Source organism: Ursus americanus, chromosome 12, assembly GCF_024610735.1.
Source record: "Ursus americanus isolate L20-20 chromosome 12, mUrsAme1.1.p, whole genome shotgun sequence".
In the NCBI taxonomy this organism is placed as follows: Eukaryota; Metazoa; Chordata; class Mammalia; order Carnivora; family Ursidae; genus Ursus; species Ursus americanus.
In genome coordinates this window covers 24535368-24551238 of record NC_142138.1, presented here as the reverse complement: position 1 = coordinate 24551238, position 15871 = coordinate 24535368, and the positions used below count along the sequence as shown (strand labels likewise).

Below are 15871 nucleotides of genomic sequence, written 5' to 3'. Positions count from 1 at the left end.
AAAATCTCAAATCTAAAATGATTGTAATATATACTTGTACCAATCATTTGTTTACAAAATAAACACAAAGCTCATCTGCTCTTTGAACTCATATTTAGTCCATTCCCACTGAACATTGTGCTAAGTGCAGAATCATACACACGATGTTACTACATGATGTCAAACACAAAAACAATCATGTCAGATATTAAAGATGACCACAGAACATTTGACATTCCTTCTATTGCATATTCTGTATAGGATAGATAACTGCTTCTATTGGTAGAATAAAATGGAAATATGTCGTACCAGTTTCTGAGTATAAACCCCAAAACTGACCCAACCATTGTGCCACCTCCTGCCTCCTGGTTTTCTTGCCTCTTCTTCCTTTTGAGATTTTTTTTTTTTAAAGATTTTATTTATTTATTCGACAGAGATAGAGACAGCCAGCGAGAGAGGGAGCACAAGCAGGGGAGAGGAAGAAGCAGGCTCACAGCGGAGGAGCCCGATGTGGGGCTTGATCCCATGACACCGGGATCACACCCTGAGCCAAAGGCAGACACTCAACCGCTGTGCCACCCAGGCTTCCCTTCCTTTTGAGATTTAGTCACCATGCTGTGTGGAAGCCTAACAGCCTTATCAAAAAACACAGGTAACACCAGTACCAATATGCCATCTGTGGTAGCCAGCCTCTAAAGTGACCCACAATGATCCCTTCTTTCTGGTATCCATGGCCTTATGTAATATCCTCCCACACTGAATAAAGTTGAACTGTGCTTTACTCGTCAAATATTGCAGAAACAGCAGTGTGTGACTTCTTAAGCTAAACATTAAAAGCCACTGCAACTTCTGTTTTTCTCTTTCTTTTACCACGCTGGGGAAAGCGAGCTGCCATGTCATAAGGTCATTTGAGCAGTCCTATGGAGAGGTCCACATAGTGAGGAACTAAGGTCTTCTGCCAATAGCTAGTACCAACTCACAATCAATGTGAGCAAGCCCCTTAAAAAACAGATTTTCCAGCTTCAGTCAAGGCTTCAGATGACTGCAACCCTTGCCAATGCCTGGCTGTAGCATCATGAGAGACTAGAAGAAAAATCCAACTAATTCTCTCTCAAATACCTGACCCACAAAAACTGTGTGGAACAAACAAAAACACCCACAAATGTTTTTGTTTTTCTAAGCTGCTAAATTTGAGTTAAATTGTTATGCACTAATAAATAACCAATATACCAGTAATTCATAGAAACCATCCTGGAAGTTGATTTTCCTGCCCTAGTTCAGCCACTCCACTGCCACTTTGTGAAACAAAACCAAACCATCCTTGCTGAGGTCTGTCCAAATGGCAGATTTGTGAACAAAATAAATGATTATTGTTGTTTTAAGTTTTAGAGTCATTCATTGTGCGGCAATCAATAACTGGAACATATGAGGATGAAGTAATATATGTTCCTACTGTAAGAGACTTAATCCTACAGAGGCAGATGAATAAATTCACAAAAGTGTTATAATGGTGAATAAATTGTGCCCTTGGAGTACAGAGCACAGACCTAACCTAGACACAAGAGTAAGGATTTTGAGAAGGCTTCCCAGAGTAAATAAGTCTTGCAAGTCTGTCTTGTAAGATAAGAAGCTTTTATTCTGGTATTTGGAAATGTGGCATACCTATATGGATATTATTTACTTCTTCATTCCTCATTGTCCTTGGAAATCCAAGTTTATGGTCTTCTATAAATATTGATAAATAATAACTACAACTACCTTAACAGAATACAATTCTATAAAATTGGTCATTATTATTTTCATACAAAAAATAAAGCCAATATTTGATAGGAACAAACACATTTAATATCTTTGATTAAATGAAGATTTGTATTCTAGCTGCAATGAATAATTATCATATTTATAGAGAGGACAGTCCAGTCCCACCATCATCAAAACAAAAGCTTCTTATGCTGATAACAGATCTGGATTCAGAATGTTTGGGTTTGGAATCTGTATTAAATCCTTACAGTTTCCACGGAGTGTTATCTCTCTGTCTTATTTCCACTGCCCCTCTGGGCCATTCTAATCCCCCTGGTTGGTAGTAATCAGTGTGAGGAAAGCAATCTAAGCAGCAAGATTTTACAATCATTCTGAACCCCAAACAGTCTGCACAGGTTACCAAGAGGAAGAATTTACACCATTTCTCAGATAAATGGTTCTTTAAGACAGTGATGCCAATATGTAGAATTGATGAGACTGTATGAATATGCAACTACATACTTATTACATACCCTAACTTTTAGCAAAGTCATAGGGAAAAATAGGTATGCCAGTCAAAAGATTTTTCAAGCAGAGATTCAAATTTAGCATTCTGTATACACTTAAAGTTCTTTCACTCATGGCCTTAGTTTTTGTTGAATACTCTGACAGGGTGCTGATTAGACAATGTGTGGCTAGTTCTATCTCTAATTTGCTTCATTTGCATATATAATATTCACCATAATGGCATTACTATAGACAAGTTCTCCTTCCAGGGCAATCAGGAAGAGCACATGGCAGCAGTTTTAGCCCCTATTTTAACTATACTTGGTGAAACATCCACTGTATTGTTTATTTACTTCATTGTGATATTAAGAGCACATAAATTTTGTGCAATTTTCCCCTTCCTTTCTTCTTCTTCTTTTCTTTTCCCAAACAGACTTTAATCCATTGTATTAGACTATTAATCCAAATGTACTATTTGTTTTTTTCAGGATAAAAAGATACAACTTTTATTATTTTAGTACAAGCCATGGGAACATAATATAACATTTAAAAGTAACTGTTTGCAATTTCAACATAGTTCAGTTGATTTATTATATATCCAGAGGTATTTTTTGTCCATTACTTTCAACATTTTGCTGAAGTATGTACTTGGTACTAAATTCCAAAACTAAATTATCTTATTTAACCTAATTGCTTTCAATATTTTTCCTTCCTCCTTTTTTTTTTTAAAGATTTTATTTATTTATTTGACAGAGAGAGACAGTGAGAGAGGGAACATAAGCAAGGGGATGTGAGAGGGAGGAGCAGGCTTCCTGCTGAGCAGGGAGCCCGATGCGGAGCTTGATCCCAGGACCCTGGGATCATGACCTGAGCCAAAGGCAGTCACTTAACGACTGAGCCACCAGGCGCCCCTTTTTCCTTCCTCCTTTTAACAGAATCCCCTTCTCACCAATACTGTCTATGTTTGTTAAGATATCTCTTTGGTTGTACTAACAAGGCAAAGTAACACTGGCTTAGATAACATAGAAATTTCATGCAAGAATACGAGTATAAAGACTCCAGATCTTAAATGGAGGATCCATAATATCAGAGACTGTCATTATCATAGTGCAACTACCATATAGCCTAATATGATTGCTATCATCAGGGATACCTTCCAGCCATTGGAAAAGGGGTAAGGAGGAATCAAGAGCATGCTCCCTCCTGTTAGAGAATCAGCCTAGAAGTTGCACAGATCACTTTCACTTACAATCCTAGCTTCACCTAGTTGCAAGGGAGATTGAGAGACACAGAACTTTACTGGAACATGTGACATACCAAAACGTGGGAGTTCTATTTCTAAATAGAAAAAAAGAAGTGATAATGGATGCCATCCAGTTCTGTGAAGAAATACAAAATGGGTATACTCTACTTCTAATTATGAATTATGGGGAGATTTTTATTTATAATAGATGCTGAATAAATATTGTTTTGAATAGCTATGTAGAATATATGTTAAGATATAATAACAAAAAACCTACTTATTCTTCCTTCTGAAGCAGAAACTTATGAAACTCGTAAGACCCTTCTAGTGTCAAGGAACAGAAAGCTACTTGAGAATCTCATGAGTCTTAGAGGTAAAAGTGGAACTAGAAATTTCAAACCAGAAAATCAGGAGCTTACTCTGCATCTCTCGAGCACTGTATCATCTGTCTATACTCAGCTATGCCCCAGAGTTGGCTGCATCATCTCCACCACCAGCCTCTACCACTCTCTGACTTGATCAATTTATATACATGCATATATTCAGATGTCTACAAACTTCAGCTTTATGTCGTGGCTTCCCAGCTGTAGCATATTTTATTAACAAAGCCTTTTAGGTTCCAAATTCCTGAAACTGGAATCAGACTGAGCCAAGTTTGATTTTCCAACAATTCCACAAGTCGCTGGCCAGCCTATATGTGTTTTCTCTGAGTCAGTTATTCAACCATGGCTCATCAACATTATCAGGCATCATTTTGTTAGTTTCTCTCTGTTAGAATAAAAAGCAAAGTTCTAAAGGCTATGTTTTTCAAAGGGCCATGTTTTTCAAAGGGCAGCTATATCAAAATGAGAGAGGATAGGGTAGGTAGTGATAACTGACAGTAGTTCACTCTGCAAGTCATTTGCCATTATTATCATCATGACATCATCATTATCATCATCAACTGTCATCATCTTTATACACCTATGATTTACTTTATACTTTTGTCAATAGACATTTATACTTCCTGAACACACATTTAGATAGAACTCTAGAACTTTTCATAGAACTTTGAGACAAACACAAATGCAAATAGCAAGACAAATGAGTTTAAAATCACCGAAAAGCTAGAGAACTGCTTAGTTTCAAGTGCTTGTAAAAGGACTAAATAATACAATAGGGGATAGGGAAGGGTGATGTCAAGCTTAAACACTGCTAAGAAAAAAAAAAAAGACAGAAACGAGAGCTATAAATAAGAAAGGATAGTAAGGAAAAGAAAAAGATGAGTTAGAGAGAAGAAAGGAATACATAATAAAGAAAATAGAAATGCATAAGTTGTGTTGAGAATTGGGTACAGGCATGTACTAAGAAACGAATTTCAAAAATTTTCAGAAATGAGCTTGAGCAATGTACACAAAAACACAAAGCCTGGACTGAATGATTTATTTATTTATTTAAGGTATTCATACAGGTGACATCAAATGTTCAATACGTTTGGCTTATGCTATCTCATGAAGCAAGGAAGAATGTATGCTATTCATAGCCATCTTTCGATCATATATTCCATGTGCATTGATCATAAGTGTAGTATATGCCAACCACTACTGGCCTTCGAGTTCTCACTCAGCAGTTCTTTCAGCAAACTGGCATCACATGTGTGTCAAATATTAGTAAATGTTCAAGGTGTTTGAACGTAAAGTTATCTAGAGAAAGATAATTTTTTTGGGAAGTAGTCATCTCACATACTCCCTTTCTATATTTGTTAAGCAGAGACATAATTCTGTGGCAAAGTTTTTACCTAACTACTGACCACCGAGAAAATGCCAGAGGTATATATATCTAAAGTACTGAAACTAATGGGACCTGTGACAAACTTATTATTTATTTAATAATTGTAGGCAGTCAATGAAATATCTTGTATTTAGGATGTCTTTTCTCACAACATGTTTATGATTTTGGAAAGAAAGCCTGAATTTTAAAAATAAATGTATCTATAGATACTGTGATGGCTAATTTTGTGTGTCAACTTGCCTGGACCATGGTGTTCAGATACGTGGTCAAGCATTGTTCCAGATGTTTCTGTGAGAGTGTTTTGGATGAGATTAATATTTAAATCAGTAGATATTCTGTAAAGCAAATTGTCCTCCATAATTTGGGTGGGCCTCATCTAATCAGCTGAAGACCTTAACACTTCCCAGGCAAGATGGAATTCTACCAGAGATTGCGACTTTGGCTCTTTCTTGGTTCTCCAGTTTGATGCCCTTTTGACTTGAATTGCAACATCAGCTTTTCCTGGGTCTCAAGCCTGTTTGCCCACCCTGCCAACCTCCATAACCAGGTGAGACAATCGTTCAAATAAATCTCTCTATAAATGTGTGAGTGTGTGTGTGTGTGTGTGTGTGTGTGTCCTACTGGTTTGTTTCTCTGAAGAATCCTGATTAATATATAATACAAACATACTTTCTATTGATATTTTTGCTCCATTCATATATGTTTGAAAAAATAAGGATTTTAAGCTTGAAACCTGCATCTCATGTGTCTTCATTTCTGAGGCATTTTTTAGTTTGTCTAAAGAATTTTTTTCTGATGCCATCTCCAAAAGCAGATATTTTGTCTTCCCATTGAAAATTACACAAAAACTTGCAGGATAACAAATGATAACTTGTATATTCTCTAGGAAAAAACACTGAAGTATTTTTATGGGCCTTTCTGAAGAAGATAGTCTTGGCAAAATTCCTGTGAAACTGAACTGATACGGACCAAAGACAGATCTATGTGTTAGATCTAGTACTTATACCTCAGTTTGGATGATCTTTCTTTATCTTTTGCTAAATTAAGCAAATTAAGCATTAATTACTTAAAAATTTTATTTACAAAGTTAAGTAAGACAATGTTATGTTTACAAATTCATGAATCCTCACTGAAGAGATCTATGTATTTTCATTTTCTTTTCTTTTAGTCTTACTATTACTGTTGATTTCTTTCTTTAAGAAACACTAACCCCCTCAACGTATCCATCATTGATTAGTTTTTAGATGTATTTATTTTGTGTCTCTTGCATCTTTGGACCATGCCATTGATGAAGTATGTGAATAATAGAAATGGTTTGAAAAAGCAAATTTGGCTCCAAGTTCAACGGAATGAGAGAAATGAGACTCAGGTCTCTTTATCATCCAGCAGTGTCTCTGGCAAAGTCTCCTTGTCCCCCATTTCTGCCACATTTATCATTCATATTGTTATCCACTCTATCCTAATGAGCTAGTAGTGTCACTGCTATTCTTCTAGCTTCTGATGGTGACCTGAAGTGCTTAATGTCTCTTGTGAGAGTGATTTTCTTAAAACTCTACCTGTGGTCCCTTTCCTCCATATTAGGTTCTTAAAAAAATGATCTTGCTACTTCAATTTTTTGGTCATAGCATCATGTATTCTACTAAAGCTTCAGAAAGACTCACTTTAAGCCTCCAGTTTCTTCTAAAACCCCTCACTCTAGGTACTTAGGGCAACTCCCAAGGAAACTAAAACAAAAGTATATTTGTATGACACATTTCCTGTCAATAAATGTCCTTTGCCACCAAGCACACAAATTCTCAAGATGTGTTCAGATGTGCTTAAACTCCCTGAGGTTTAGAGAAATATTTATCTACTTTGGGCCCTTTATGCCCCATTAGGTTACAGAGTTTTAATCCAGGTGTCCTGGAGCCCATTGCCTTTATTGGGGAACCCTTTTCCCAACAGTACATCCCTTTTGGCAGTTGGATTCCTGTTGAGATGAAAAATTTCTCTTAAACAGCTTTATTCTCCACTGCCTTAACCCAGATACAGGTGTTGGTTGCACGAGATCTCTGTTAACTTCAAACCACTGAGCTTTTACAGGGCTTCTTAAACTCTCAAAACACTCCTATTGTTAAGGGAAAACCAAATATCAGTTTTGTCAGTTCTCAATCCTGTTGCCTTCTATCGCTCTATGTTAATAATATGATCCAGTAAGATTTTGGTTGTAGAGCCACCCCTCAATATACTTGAATGTTAGTCCATATTTCCTTCTTCTTTGAGATGCTTAATTGTCAGAAAAGATGTTGGACAAACAATAAACTGAGACACAAAGAGGCTAAGTAGTTAGGCCCTATACAATAGTAAGAATTAGAATTGGGAAATTATTTTCCCCACTTCATCATGTTGGCTGTGTGCACAGTCTCACACTAGGTCCCAGGTATATGTGAGGCAGAAAGGTAAGAATTGAAGGTCCCTACAAAGGTACAAGGCACTATTGTTGAATACAGTAAAGCCAAAATATCGTACACACACACACCACACACACACACACTCCTTCACTTCTATGGATAGTTTTAAGACTTTTAAAGCCCTACTGTGAGATTATCTCTAATAAGATAAACAGCAATGCAACTTTCCATAACCAAAGAAAAACAAATTGGCATATAAAGAATATTCTTCAATTCTGTCACTTCTGGTAAAAGTGGTGGGTCATTCACTAAGAGTGTGGTCTGCCAATTTAATGAGAAAAGTATAAACTGCTGAGTTGTGATTTATGAAATTAGTTCCCAACTGCTAGTCCTTTTTGGGAAGTAAAATTATAATTGCTACCTTAGTCAACAGTTATCATCAAGTGAAATAAGCAAACAACAGAATAATCTGATTTAAAATCACTTTCTCCAGATAAGACACAGATCTAAACAAATTCACTATCACTGTATCAACGTGCTCCAAATTTTAAAAATTATGGTTATTTCTACATATTACTTTTACACTTACAGAATAATTTTGGTAATTTGACTTAACGTTACATGGTCTGTGCTTATTTTTTAAAGTAATAAACTTATTTTTTTTTAAAATAGTTTTAGGTTCACAGGAAAATTGAGTGAAAAGTATGGAGAGTTCCCATATAACCCTTCACACACGTGCACAACCCACTACTGACATCCTGCATTACCTTAGTACGTTTGTTACACTTGCGTTCACTAAACTGATGGATCATTATTACCTAAATTCCGAGGCTTATATTAAGGGCCATTCATAGTGTTGGATACTTCTTATCACCTGGCAACCACTGATCTTTTTACGGTCTTCATAGTTTTGGCTTTTCCACAATGATAGACAGAATCATACCAAATGTAGCCTTTCCGATATGTGTCTCTTTTTAAGAACAATAAGATCATAACCAGAAACCTCTGGCACACCTCTGCTCATACGTCATTGGGCAGAACCGAGTCACGTGGCTGCCTCTTAACAAACCCATTGGAGGTTATCCTGCTCAGTATTGACAGGGACTGCATGAGGAAAAATCACAAGTGAGGTCTGTCTTATGGATAATATGACACTATGAAATGAATAAGGGCTTTGAAGTCACTTTGACCTGGATTTTAATCCTGGGTTTGCTATTTACTTGAGCCACATTTTCCTCCTTTGTAAAAAGCAGATATAAATATCTATAGAATACTTGTAATGATTGAATAATCATGTAATGAAACTGACCCAATGCCTGGCAAAGAGTTAATGCTAAGTAAACATTTCTCTCGTACGATACTCTGCCTCTGTACATGCTACATTCACAAAACAATACATGTGATTGAATACAACTGAGAATGGTGGGGCTAATTCAACTAGTCATATCTATAGCAACAGATTCGCACAGAGTTACAAAGAAAAATTAGTTGGATTATTTTAATTAACATGGGTCACTACATTGTTACTAATAGATTATTCCTGAGTAAAAACAAAACAAAACAAAACAAAACAAACCCGTGCATTGTTTTACAATTCTCATTGGCAGCATTTTTTATATTTTGCTGCATGAGAAAAAATGCATGTGTTTGTGGGTATAAAGTTGGAATGATCCTATGCAGAGAAATGTCTTTTGACTTTTCTCCTTAATCTAAGTGGAGTATGCCCTGATGGAGACACTATTTTCTTTCATCCACTTTCTTTTATTTTCTGAACTTCATTAGGTTTTGAACCAGGTTTGCGAGCTTTGCTGAATTTTCCCTATGAGAAAATTATTTTGAGCTTGTCAATCCATCAGCATGATGACTGGGGAATATTTTAAAGAAAATGCAGACTATACCAAGAAGCTGAAAATCTAAAGCGGTGTTTTCGACTTGTCACTGTAAAAGAGCATGACAAATTCATTGTTATCCTGATTCATTTAGAAGTCATCAGAACAGTCATCAGCTGTTCTACATACAGTGCTAGCATAGGCGCTATGGTTGTCACTGGCAGTAGAGCTTGATTATCTTTACAAAAACATCAAACATCACTGCACTGCACAAAGGGAAATGACCATTATTCCTGGTAAGACAAGGGATATCGAAAAATCTGCGATTTAGTCACTATGTGGTCGGACAACTTGAAGTTAATTGTGTTATTTTGATAGGTGTTGGGGGCGGGTAGGTTTGTTTCTCTCAGTTTTCATCCCAGTTTCTTGTCAGTTTTCCTATAAAGGTGTGCAGCTGGTTGAAAAGGGGATCATATTAAAGAGCATTTATCAATTATCAAAGTAGAGAAGAAAAATAAATTTCCAGGGAGACTACCATATGCCAGGCACTGTGCAAAATGTTGGGGACACACAGATGGATGCAATAAGATCCTCATTTTCAAGATACTTACAATCTACTGGTGGGCAAAATTGAAGCTGAGATACAAGTGTTGTCTGTGCTGGGATGGAGCTGCACACAGAACGCTGTGGTAGCTCAGAGAGGCGCGGTGCTTAGGGGAAGCTTATTTGATAACTACTGGTGTACATAACGCAGGAAAAGCGTGGTAGGAAAGGGCATTTTAGGCTAAGGCCACATAGGTATGAGTGAGTAGGGGACTTTGGGGAGCTGGTGGTTCAATGCAGTTGCAGTTTTCAGTTGCAGGGGTGGAAGTCATGGCAGAGATCAGAGATCTTGAAGACAGGGCAGGGAGGAATCAGGTCAGGAAGTTTCTCCATGCTACAAAGACCTTGTATTTTACCCTGAAAATTACAAGATGCCGGTAAAAAGGCAATGAACATATTTGCAGAGAAGTTCTGTAGCAGCATAGAAAATAAGTAGGATGGGAATAATATTAGAACTAAATCCCTTTGGTTAAGTGCTGTAATACTGTTACTCAGCTCTTACTCCCCCAGAGTGATTCCTACAAATGTTGCAGGAGGAGGATGTTAAATTACACAGGAAAAGATCATCACTATTTCTGTAACCAAGGACAAATAATACAACTCTCACAAGCAAGCAAGATTCATGTCTGCCTCCAGGGACACTTCTCATTAGATAAGGGCTATGCTATTATGGTACTCAATAGGATAGAAAACCATGCTGCACATGAGAATTCATGGTGGAAAGGTATTTTCAGCAGTTAGAGAGCAGAGTACACTGTTAGCTATTTGATCTGGGAATGCAGTGTCAGATGCTGCCAAGAAAAGCCTTCTGGCACTCTGTGGGTAAGGCCTCTGATTATTGCTTCTTGCTTCAAAGATGTTGGCCATTATCTTAAGCTCACCTATCTGCTTGAATTCAGACAAAATCAAGAAATAAAGTAGCCCATTAAATTATAGAAAGGTGCTTTCAATATATTCAAAGCTTTGGGTTTCAGGAGTCCCCGAAAATGATAAAATATAACAGAAAGACATCTAGAAATTACTAATATGATTCCAACCCTTTTACTTCAATAATATTAATAATAAGTTTTCGGTGGCTGGAGGTAGTTAGATTAGGTCTATGTTAGTCTGGGAATTGGCTCTAGTCTGTGAAGTGTTTTTTTTTTTTTTCTTTTAAAGGTAATTTTTGTTTTATGAGGCAAAGTGAACACACCCTATAACCATACTCAGTTCTAGAAATAAAATTTTTATATGATAAAGCTAAATTTGAAAAAAATAAAATATAAAAGCTATAATGACTTTTCTACAAAGTGAAACATATTCAGTGAAAAATCTTTCTTTTACTGAGACTGTGTCTGTTTTTTTTTTTTTATATAAGATATTCTTTCTATTGGGAAATGATATTTGTAGATCTTAGGTTTTCTTGATGTTTTTATTGTCTTCAATTTGACAAAATGATAAGGTATAAAAGCAACACTGACTTCCCTGGATACCTCTTGAAATGTATATCTTTCATCAGCCATGAAATCCCAGAATATAGATAACTACATGAAAAAAATGATGGAAAGCGTATTTATTCATTGGATAGTGGAGGAATAAAATATATTTAAAGTTTTTTTTCTAGTCTTAAAATAAAACCAAATAAAGGCAATTTTATTTCAAGAGTTAAAGGACTTTTTTTACTGTATTTTTTTTTTTTTGCTCATTAAAAAAAGTTATTTTTTACCTGTCTGTTTCTCTGGAAAGGGGAAGATCCAAAATACACACTCTTTTTTTAAAATGTTTATTTTTATTTAGCAAAGATGTTTTCTTTTTTTTCACAAATTTTAGCCTGTTTCTCAATACCTCAAGAGATTTTGAAGTTTTTAATGTTAAGTAGCTTATGGTTTCAGATTTTAAAAAACCAACAGCACTATAGAAAATTTAATTAGGACATTTGTAGTTATTGCTTAAATAAACTATACTTCTAAATTTAATATAGCAAATATAATGGTTTTTATGAGAAAATCAAGATGCATGTATTTTATGCTTCCAAGTAACTTTAAACCTATCAAGAATTTTTAAAGGGTATTGTATATTGTACATTTTAAAGTATATCTTGAAAATGTTTTTTCCTGAAAATATCATTAATAACAATAAACTGCTTTGCCATGATTTCAGCTTGCCCAGAAATTTTACAATATAAGAAAAGATCATTGCAAATTAGTTACTACTCCCAAAAAGGCAACTCAAAACCATATTACTGATGACAAGTTGGCTACATTATCTTTGCTTACAGAAAGATAGGAGTTTAGAGAATGATGGTTGAGCAGAACTGACTGTTTTTCTAATCAAAAACTCAGGCTGACATGTTTTATCTAGCAGCCATGAATAATGTCCTCATTTTTCAAAAACTGTTATTATGTGCCTGCTCAAGTCCAGGAATATAGTTGTTTCCCCTTTGCAGTTTGCTACAGATAACAGAAAAACCTACCAATATCATTCTATATAACAGATATATAACTAATGAATATTATTTCTCATGATGATAAAATAGATCAGAATGAGGCATACAGGAAAGAAGGATATTGGACATATGGTAAATGGTTTTAACTGGTAAGCCACAATTTTGTACCATGTACAACTAAAGCCTCTGAAATGTTATTTGAAGACTGTCTAAAATTATTGAAAAAGAAAAGTAAAGATGGTATTCAGGTTAATAAATGTTGACTGGGTCCATCATATGTCTGAGATATTGTGCAAAATTCTGAGAAGAATACAAGGGAAAACATACCACAAACAACTGGAGAAATGGACTGATTCATTGTTATAATTATGGATATTAACCTAACAGCTCTATTGACATGCAGCCCTTGAAATTACTCCCCATGCCCCAAATATAACACAATTTTTAACTTTGTAAGTGATCAACGTGAATTCAAATTTATTTTTTTAAGTAGGCTCCACACCTGATGTGGGCTTGAACTTATGACCCTGAGTTTAAGAGAGTCAGGCTCAAGGACTGAGCCAGTCAGGCACACCCAGTGATCAACTAGAATTCACTTTGAAATAAGATGTTATTTGTAAACATTAAGTCATACAAAACTAATTATTATAAAAGTCTTTCATGCTGGAGAACTAGAAATAAAAATGCAGCAATTACACTTGTAAGTGGTGTTGCAGATTGGCACAACATTTTGAATTAATTCTGAAAAAAATCATTCTTCAGAAAAAGCTATATAAATTTAGATGTCAACTGCAAAAATTTTTTAAATGAGATCATCATAAATATCATAGAAGGATATTGAGAAAGTTATAGAACACCAGTTCAATGAAATATAATGTGATCATAAACATTTATGTTATAAAATTAAAGGCATACCTTGGAGATATTGCAGGTTCAGTTCCAGACCACTGCAATAAAGCAAAAATCATAATAAAGTAAGTCAAATGAATTACTTGGTTTCCCAGTGCATATAAAAGTTATGTTTTAACTCTACTGTAGTGTATTAAGTGGGTAAAAGCATTATGTCTAAAAGCCAATGTACATACCTTAATTAAAAAATACTTTATTGCTAAAAGATGCTAAACATCATGAGCTTTCAATGAGTTGTAATCATCTATCACAGACCACCATAACAAAAAAAACAATAAGATTGAAAAAGTTTGAGATATTGCAAGAATTACTAAAATGTGACACAGAGACACAAATGAGCAAATGCTATTGAAAAAAATTGTGCTGATAGACTTGCTTGATGTTGGGCTTCCACAAACCTTCAGTTTGTAAAAAATACAATGTCTGTGAAACACAATAAAGAGAAGCGAAATAAAACAAGGTATGCCTATAATTTAGTGATATCTCAGAAATATTCATTGTAGGTATGTCTCCTGTCTATGATGGAGTAATATGTTGCAGGCCAATAGTTTCACCTAGAATAATTAAACAACAAAACAACAACAGAGCTTCTAATGTACCAGGGTGTGAGGGGCCATATCAAGCTGAGAAGGGAAATTTATTAAAGTGTGCCCAACTTTCTGCATGCTGTTTTTTCTCTTAGTACATTTGTTCATATTCTGCATAGGTCGAGAGATCAAAAGACCAAGAAGCTTGCCAGAGTAGATATTGGCAGAGAAGCCAGTATGATTTCAAAGCTATCTCTTCGGTCTGGGAAGATAAAAGTTGACTTGGAGGCAGCCAAAGCAGCCTGAATTTGAAAGTTTAAGATTTCAGTGAGAAGAAAGGTGCAAGTAAGTCACCTTGACACTGGGGACATGTTTACCTCCCAAAGCATTTGCCATTTCAGCTGCACATGAAAAGAAGCTAAGCAATCAAGCAAAAAGTGATGGTGAAGCAGAGTAGAATTTTGGTAGTCTTCTGCTGTTGAGAAAGAAATGGAGTTTAGAAGCCCCCCAGAATGGGGGTTTTAAAATATAGCCCAGACTGTCAATTGGGACCCCTGGAGGGCTATACTGTAGGAACATGGGCAAAAAAGAAAAAGTTTGAGCCTAACAGACACTGAAAAACAGTTTTAAGTCGGTTAAGTCCATAATTAGATTGAGCTGATATGCCTTTTTTTGCTTATCAGAGAATCGGGTAAATCATCTCTAAAGGGAGATAACATTATCCAAGCTCATAAATTTTCAGATGCAACATATGACATTAAAAAATATAGTTTTGACATATGAAGAAATAGGATCAAGAGAAAGAATAGGCAAAACAAACAAATCTTTACCCTTTAAGAGAAACCAGAGTTACAAACACAGCAGTCATAATGTCCATAATGATATAAAAACACAAAACAAAATGAAAAACAGGAAAATATGACCCAATTTTAAGAGAAAAGACAAAATGAAGTCCATCTGCAAGAAGACCTAGATGTTGAAGTTAGCTTTCAAGGATTTTATAACAAGTATAGAGCTATCTGCAATGATGAAAGGAAATACCACTGGGGTGTGTGTGTGTGTGTGTGTGTGTGTGTGTGTGTGTGTGCGTGTGTGAGACAGAGAGACAGAGAGAGAGACAGAATTTTTTCTGACTCCTCCCTATCTCCTGGGTCCAAGTCCCTGTACTGACTGGAAGTGGGCTCACTCAGTGCTCAGGAAGACCCTCTTGTGTGTGGTGTTAGTATAGGGGTGCCAGACCATTCCATGTTTGCTGTAGTCTCTTGCTCCACTGTGCCCAGGTGGGTCATGTACATGAAAGGAGATGTAATTATCTTGGTTTGAAATGGTGATGAAAAGGTGTTTGTCATCTTTGGGCAAAGGGAACAGATACCAGAATATGTCAGACATTCCCTTGCCCAGGTGGACAGAGAAGCCATAAATGATGAGGTGAAGCTTGGCCTGACATGGTGTCCATGTTGAGGACATCATGACACATGATCACATTCACAGTATGGAATAAGCAGTGAGGCTGAAAGACAAATAGCTGACAATGAACCCCACAGGTGTGCCTCTATGCTCATGAACAACCAGCATGTTGGTGACCTTGCTGGCTTTGCAGGCTTACACCAGTGACCCATCTCATGCCAGCCACACTTCATGCATTGGGCACCCCAGAACACCAACTTCAGCTCCTTTGCAAACATCTTGAGGTGGAAACTGGGCCCTGGGGAGATAGTAATCATGACCCTGGAATGTTTGACCCCTGCCCATCATTAAAAACTAAGGAGTCAAAAAGATAAAGGGTAATATTTTCCAAGTGTTCAAAGAGAAATAAAATTCACCAAAGAATTCTACATGCAATGAAAATATTCTTCAACATTAAAGGCAAAATGAAGATACTTCAAAATAAAAGATAACTAAGAGAGTTTATCACGGACAGATCTACACTATAAGAATGTTTAAAAGAA

At 36.0% G+C, this 15871-nt stretch overlaps 1 pseudogene; it reads right to left on the bottom strand.

Moving 5' to 3' along the window:
• Positions 1 to 15104: 15104 nt before the first annotated feature.
• On the bottom strand, positions 15105 to 15646 carry LOC123794981 (U3 small nucleolar ribonucleoprotein IMP4 pseudogene; annotated as a pseudogene).
• Between the last annotated feature and the right edge of the window lie 225 nt (positions 15647 to 15871).